Genomic DNA, 7,519 nt, shown 5'->3' with positions numbered 1-7,519 from the left:
GAGCGGTGCAGCTTCTTGATTGCTCTAATCTGTGTAGCAATCTTGATGCGATAAGCAGAGGAAGACTTTGTCGAGGTGCTTTTTTTCCAGTAGAAAATGTAGAAGGTCTCGGCAAACAGGGCAAGGACAAATATAAAGAAGATGGCTCTTAACCCAATCCAAGCTTTGCTAAAGATCTCGTTGTGGTTTGAACTACCTATGGAGTGAACAAGCCTAAAGCGTCGAAGTACATGATCCTTGGAGGTAGCTCCACTACCTTGGGTGAATTTTTTCACATTCAATGATGCCTTTGTGACCCTATTGGCGCGTGCGCCCTCCTTACGCACTGAGATTGGATCAAATTGTAATTATAGTCCCTGGATGATGTCATGGCTCAACAAGAGCATGACAAGACCTTGTAATTTTTTGGCCTGTTCAATATAATTCACTCACAATTGTGAGTTTTGCTATTAAAAAAAAAAACCCAGGTTAAGGGCACTGATATTGGATCAGATTGTGTTCACAATATGATGGATCATTTGAGGTGGAACCATGCCCAATAGAGAGCTTATAATCAGTGCTATCAACCAATATCGACATGTCGATATAAAAAACAGGATAGGCTGTTGGGTTTCGTCATGTAAAAGAACGACACGCCCATAGGAGGATATAACCCCCATGTTAGAAAAGGATACTTACATGCCAGATTTGAACCTTCGTCTGTGCGTATAGATTTGTTACACTTATGGGTTTTACCTTAGAATCACAACTTTGCATTCACGCTTCCTCGAAAAGAGCTTTAAAAAATGTGGGCATGGAAGTTAGGCTAGCAAAAGGAGTCTTTTTTTTTTTTGGGCAAGAAAAAATAGGAGTACAGTGCTGATATGTGCCAAACAATTACCAACATTGGGCATGTTGGAATCCCCAGGAGTTTTGGCTAATCCCTTGCCCTTTCATTTGAGAAAGAGATCACTTGATCGATAGACCTTTGTAGCAGAAAGTCTCATAGTTTGCTTCAACCTGAACTACCAGATTTAGAAATTTTCTCATGTAGGAAAACAAAGTCTTTTTCAATGTCTTTCATACAATGCATAACATCATCAGCTTCTGCTCGAGAGGATCACATACCTAGCTAGGTACAATTGGGGGCAGGGGACCACCGGACCGGCAGTCCCCTGCCCACAATCGTACCTAGCTAGGTATGCGGTGCCTCCCTCACAGAAGCTCATGATGCTGAGGTATCACAACGTGGGAGTAATTGTGAGATTTTATCCAAAACTTCTTGTGTCGAAGTCTCCACAGTTCAGTGCACAAACTCATCTCATTAGTCAATTTGTTATGTTTAGAGATCTTCGATGTAGGTACATGGCGCTCCTTGTGAGGTTTACAATAGCTCCCTCGTCTTTTTCTCATTGGATACACCTTAAGCCGATCTGTTGGACACTCCCTAAGAGCTTTGGCTAGGACATACCTAGTTATGCAAACAGCTATATTTTGTAGAAAGGTCACGTACAACCCAACAAATGGATGTGCTTTGTCTCTATCTAAGATAGATGAGGTTCACAATCTGATATGTGGGGACGTCCAAAAACAACATTTTTCCGAGCACTGAAAGAAAGGAGGAAATTAAATTTCTTGCTCTTTTGGGTCAATATATGAAGTGTATGCTAGACTTTCTACTAAAACATGAAAATTTCGCAAACTTTTTTTCTTTTAAAGACAAGCTTGAAATGTACTCATGATCTTGGAATTCTAGCTAGGGTAAAACACCCAATAGTGGGCCACCTAAGGTGGGCGACTAATTCTCGATGACACAGAGCACCACTTTTGGTCTAGATGGATGTGATGGAAAGAGCGCAACAACGGCGACCTCCTCCAAAAATCAAGTCACAAATAGAGCTTCGACAATGACAAAAAATTTACGTGTAACAAAAGTGGCCGTGAATGGGAGGCCACAACAAGGAGGTAAAATGGGACACTTTGTCCAATAGGGTTGAACCTAGATTTGACGGCCAAGATTTAAACTTGCACTCAGCTAACGTCTCATCAACATGCTTATTGTGACCCAGCTAACGTCGTTGATGGAGATGAAGGTAGTCCCAACAAAAAGCCTCTCGGATCACATTCCTCTGCACATACATTTTAAGAAGAATAAAGAAGAGGAGCAGACCCCAAAAGGTGAGAAAAAACTGTTAGTAATAGGGGCACACCTATTCGAAGACCCTCTTTTTAGGAATCTAACCAAGAAAGCACTGGGTAAGCTCAAAAAAGATGTCGACCTCAACAAGCACAATGCATGGGACCTCTTTGCTCGGAGCATCCAGAAAGCAATCAAAACCTCGGGCCCCTGATTCAAGAAATCTAGGGAGGTACACCTTCTGCATCTTACATCGGAGGTACAATTGCTTACCTCCATAAAAGCCAATGGGCATGCTACTGAGGAGGAGCACAAACAATGGCTCGAAGCCAAATCTAACCTTGCTAATGAGTAGTTAGAAGATATCAGAAAGGCAAGGCTTCTCTCGAGGGAGAATTTCCTTCAACCTGAAGCCTCCAATCAAACTCAGTTTTTTAGGGCTTTAAAAATCAAGAAGAGCCGGGGCCACGTCCGCTCGCTCTATGATGAGAAAGGGACAACAATTCATAACCAGGATGAGATGACTGGTCTGATGTTGAGCTATCTTAGTCAAATCATTGGATGGCCAAAGATCCAGTCCCAAGAAGTGGAAGAAGCAAGAGGGACCTTACTGCACAGTGGTCAAGAAGGAAATTCCCCACTTAGAAGCTAATTGCTTGGAACGGGCATTCTCCGAAGACGAATGTTCACTAGCATTGCAAGCCCTTAGCAAGGAAAAGTCCCTTGGTTGGGATGTGACGTGGAATTCTATAGAGAATTTTGGGATGATCTCAAGGCCCCAATCACAAGATTGGCCAATAAAGCCATGGTTGAAGGGTCGTTGGAGGTAAGTGTAAAGAGAGGGCTTATCAAACCCATCCCAAAACAGATATGCTGTTCTCAATTGAAACATTGGCGTCCCATAACGATGATGTCGGTGGCCTACAAAATTATAGCTAAAGCAGTAGCCCTCAGACTAGCCCCCATACTAAACAAGATCATCTCTCCCCATCAACATGGGTTCATAAAAGGAAGGTCCATTTACGATAACATCTTGGCAGTAATGGTGGGCATCGAATACGCAACTGTCATAAAGCAGAAGTGCATTCTGCTGCAGTTGGACCTGGACAAGGCTTATGATAGAATAACATGGACATATATAGAAGCCGTCATGGAAGCTCTGGGCTTTGGGCCTCGCCTATATTGGTTGTTACGCGTAATGGGGGTAGGAAGCCAGTAAGAGCTCCTGTTCAACGATAGAATTGTGGGCTCTTTTGAGGTCAAAAGGTCTATTAAGCAGGGATTCCCTCTGGCCCCCTTACTTTTCGCCATAGGATCACATCCTTTAATCACGACGCTCGAAGCTAGTGCGGAACGAGGGGAGTTGCAAGGCCTTGCTTTGCCAGGAAATAGCCAACTCCTAGCAAAACTTTTTACAGACGATTCTCTCCTCTTCTTGAAGGCGTGCCCCTAGGTCATCAGAAAGCTTTGGAGATTGTACGAATATTCTCAATAGCTTCCGGGTCCCAGTGTAATGTAGAGAAGTCAAGGCTGATCTCCCTATCGAAAAATGGCTCATTTGACCCTTCTGTCTGGTCGGGGGAGATTGTCACAAAAGGGAATATTTTTAGACATATGGGAGCCCCCTTGGGGGTGGACGTAACTCACAAGCAAAGATTTGAGTGGGTGCTTGAAAAAATCAAAACAAAAATGAGTAGGTGGGAGTATGCTCTTCTCCCATTCCCAAGTCGGATAAAAGTGATGAATTCCTTTATGATTCCTTATATTGCCTTCACTAGCCCGCTTCTCAAGATGGCTAAGTGTCACTGGAAAGAGTCCTTGAAAGCAGTTAAAAGGTTTTTATGGAAAAACAACACGAAATCCTCTAGGCCATGGCAATGGGCCCGGTGGGAATCAGTTGCTCGATCGGTGAATCAAGGAGGCCTCAGAATTCTCAACCCTGTGGCCCATGCACAAGCTTGTTGCGCCAAGTTTGTTGTTTCCTTGTCTAAACAGGATCAAGTTTGGGTTGTCATGGTCAGAGATATGATAGAAGCAGCTAAACTTGGCTCGGGTGGTGGAAAGTGGAGAGGGGTGGAGGTTCATGACAAACTGTTAGCCCCGAAGTGGTCTACCTTAAGACTGGGGGGCAGCTCGGGAAAATTGATAAAAAATGCAATAGAGCAGCAGGAGTCTTAAAGTGGGGGGAAGAAATCAGATACTTCAAGAAGTCCTTTTTGCATTGGTCCCCTTGGCTATCCAAAGTTGTAGATCCGCCACAAAGTCCCTATTGGATTGAGACAGCCGGGAAATTGAATAACAAGGGTCTGAAGCGACTTGGGCACTTCTGGAACAGTGGCAACAAGAGTTGGAAACCAATGACCTTTTGGTTACCTAGTACCAACTCAATAGCTTGGAGGTCTTGCTTGTCCACAAGGAGCTTGACAATTTAGTGATGCCAATTTGTGATTCGGAGTTTGACTGGAATGCCTGGAAATGGCCCGGAAGCAGTCTCTTATGGAAACCCCATCCTAAAAGCATATATCAGACAATGATGCATAAGAAGAATTGGTCTAGCCCCCTTAACAAGCTGTGGAAAAAGCAATGGCTGGAGGAAAGGTGGGAGCAAGTAATGGAGAACATATGGAAGCCAAAGGTTCCACAGCACATGAAGGTCTTTCTATGGAAGGTAATTTGGGGTGCTCTATCGACGGGGGTGAAGATTCAGGAGAGAGGGATTGGATCAGATCGATGCTTGGGGTGCAGGATGGCTAGTGAAGATCTGGCCCACCTATTCATGGACTGTCCAACTATCAAAGGCCTCGCAGGGAAAATATAGTGGGTCGAAAGAACATGGAAAATAAGTTTCTTCAAGACTGACCTTTTCCTTGGAGGCAAGAATTCAGGAAGTCCTGCCCTCCTCGTCAGCACTCAAATCGTCAAATACTTCTTCTTACATAATGTATGGCACACAAGGAACCGCCGTGTGTTTGAAGGAGGTTTGGAGGTGGCAAGCTTCACATAAATTACTCAAGAAAGCTCGGGCACAAGCAACACTCGGAGGATTGGTCTAGGACTACTTGTGCCTTGCTGTCAGCAGATGCAATGCCTAGGACGGGGGAAAATCTTGGCCATCGGTAAATAAAAGATTTCATAAGGACAAGTTTTTGGACCTTGTGTATCAAGGAGGAGGCGTCGGGTTGGTGGGGGTGGCTGCCCTGATAGGCGATGTAATTATAGTCCCTGGATGATGTCATGGCTCAACAAGAGCATGACAAGACCTTGTAATTTTTTGGGCTGTTCAATATAATTCACTCACAATTGTGAGTTTTGCTTTTTTTTTTTTAAAAACATGCTTATTGTGTCCCATAATTGGACCTTTACCAAATCAAAGTTAGGAGCCCTCAAGGGACCCCGTTTTTTATTGGTCCTTTTACCCTAGTGACAAGTACAGCAAAGAACAATTTTTCATGAGCATTGAGCAATGAGAATGAGTAGGGACGGAAACTTGGTGGGCTAAGTGGATGAGAATCCTTACCTTGGGATGGATGTTCTGAAGGACACAACTTCCTTTTTAACCTTGAGGTGAAACATCATAAGGTTCAATCATGCCAAGCAAGGACAAGGTGAAAATAGGTGGCTTTTCCCCCCTCTTTCTAATAGAGCTTCTGAATGTGTTTGATCCTAGAACTTGGCCTTTTGTTAATGCTTTTGCAGAGGGGCCTAGCCAATGGTAGGAGAGAGAGAGAGGCCACATTTTTGAGCATGCACCTTTTTCCCTCTTTTCACCAGAGGGGTACAAAATCATGGATTTTGCAAATCTGGGCTGATGGTGTTAAAAGCAAAAGTGAAATTTCATGAAAAGATATGACACACTTGCAAACAGACACCTAGAAAAGCTGCCCAAAGGACTTACACACTCTTCTTGGATAAGTCCAAAGGTGCCCCCCTTCCAAAGCGCTCACCTTTAACACACAAAACAACAAACTCAAATAGGAACCCTTATGCAGTGTTTTTGTAATGTTTCCTCCTCTTTAAGATGCAAATTAGAAGACTGAAGAATGAAACAGGATAATTGACCTTGTGTATCAATGATAAGGGGGCGGGTAGTTAGGCAGATAGCCGATGTGATTATAGTCTCTCGATGATGTCATGGCTCGGCACGAGCATGGCAAGATCTTGTAATTTTTTGAGATGATCAATATAATGCACTCACAGTTGTGAGTTTTGCAAAAAAAAAAGATGCAAATTAGAAGCACTAGTAAAACATCTCGCATTTGATGGATTTATGAGCTATTTTCTTGTATATATTACTGTTTTTCTTCCATTCAAATAAGCTAATTTGGTTTTTCAACTGGGTAGGCCTATAACAAATTCAGGCATGTGCCTCACTCCATTCTTCTAAACAAGACAATCTCCCAAAAAAGGTTCTCACTGTTCCAAGGTTCAAGCAAACTTTTGTCTACAAGTAGGTGGGGCAAATGGTTCAATTAGAGGGTATCTTACAAGATACCCTCTTTGATATATTAAAAGTAAAGTTGAATGAGGTGCACATTTGGCCAAGTGGCGTACCCTGAATCCACACAAAAACTATGGCTTGATGCGAAGTTTGTATGATAGGTGGTGTGCCAACACATGCATGCCAATTGGAAAAATTGGGAGGTGCAATTGGTAGAGCCCACTGCTTGACAGAGGACGAGTCTTACAGGCCATCAAAGTGCCTTTTTAATTTATGCGTGTGCTTGCACTCACGACAAGCACCATCTCATGGTGGCTTGGTTAGCATGGAAGGCCGAATCTGAGCTACTACATCAGGAGATTGAGTTTGGCTGCTCATGAATGGTCATTTTCCTTGAAAGGAGGGGAGCTTTGAGATGGAATTTGTGAAGATTCGGTCTTTCAGAAATGGAATAGAAACGATGTTAAAAATGAAGGTGCAATGGATGACCTTATGTAATGAAGGTGCAATGGATGACCTTATGTAAGGACTTACCGTATGTATGTCAAATACACGATGGATAGGGTATCTGAATATATTCGAGACAATTTGTTGAAACTTTACAAAAAAAATGAGCCTCACATGTTTTCAATGTTTGAATGAGTAAAGCATACTAACCGTGTTGTATGAAGCATAGATCCACTTTTTGGAGGGGACTATACCTGCAAATGATGTTGTCCATATCTGAGAAGACTTTGATGTCGTAACGTATGGCTTTTGAATCAATATTTGTTATGTTTGCAACAGGTTTTGATTTTTCTTAGCATACTCATTCTTCTTTGTAGAAAACACTATTATCAAGCCCATGTCTTGGAAGGTCTATATGAGTCCACGTGCTATTTTAGGACTCATAAGATACTATCATGTTGCATTAGAGCTGGACGAGGCAACAGGAGGGGTCATGTCTCTCTTAGAGAGATAGGCTA

General features: G+C 43.0%; 1 pseudogene; it reads right to left on the bottom strand.

The window, feature by feature from the left end:
• Positions 1-579, bottom strand: part of LOC147424335 (uncharacterized) — a 925-nt pseudogene extending 346 nt beyond the window's left edge.
• Between the last annotated feature and the right edge of the window lie 6,940 nt (positions 580-7,519).

This window comes from Adiantum capillus-veneris, chromosome 25 (assembly GCF_014529385.1).
Source record: "Adiantum capillus-veneris isolate H3 chromosome 25, ASM1452938v2, whole genome shotgun sequence".
In the NCBI taxonomy this organism is placed as follows: Eukaryota; Viridiplantae; Streptophyta; class Polypodiopsida; order Polypodiales; family Pteridaceae; genus Adiantum; species Adiantum capillus-veneris.
This window is presented reverse-complemented; position numbering and strand designations above follow the sequence as displayed.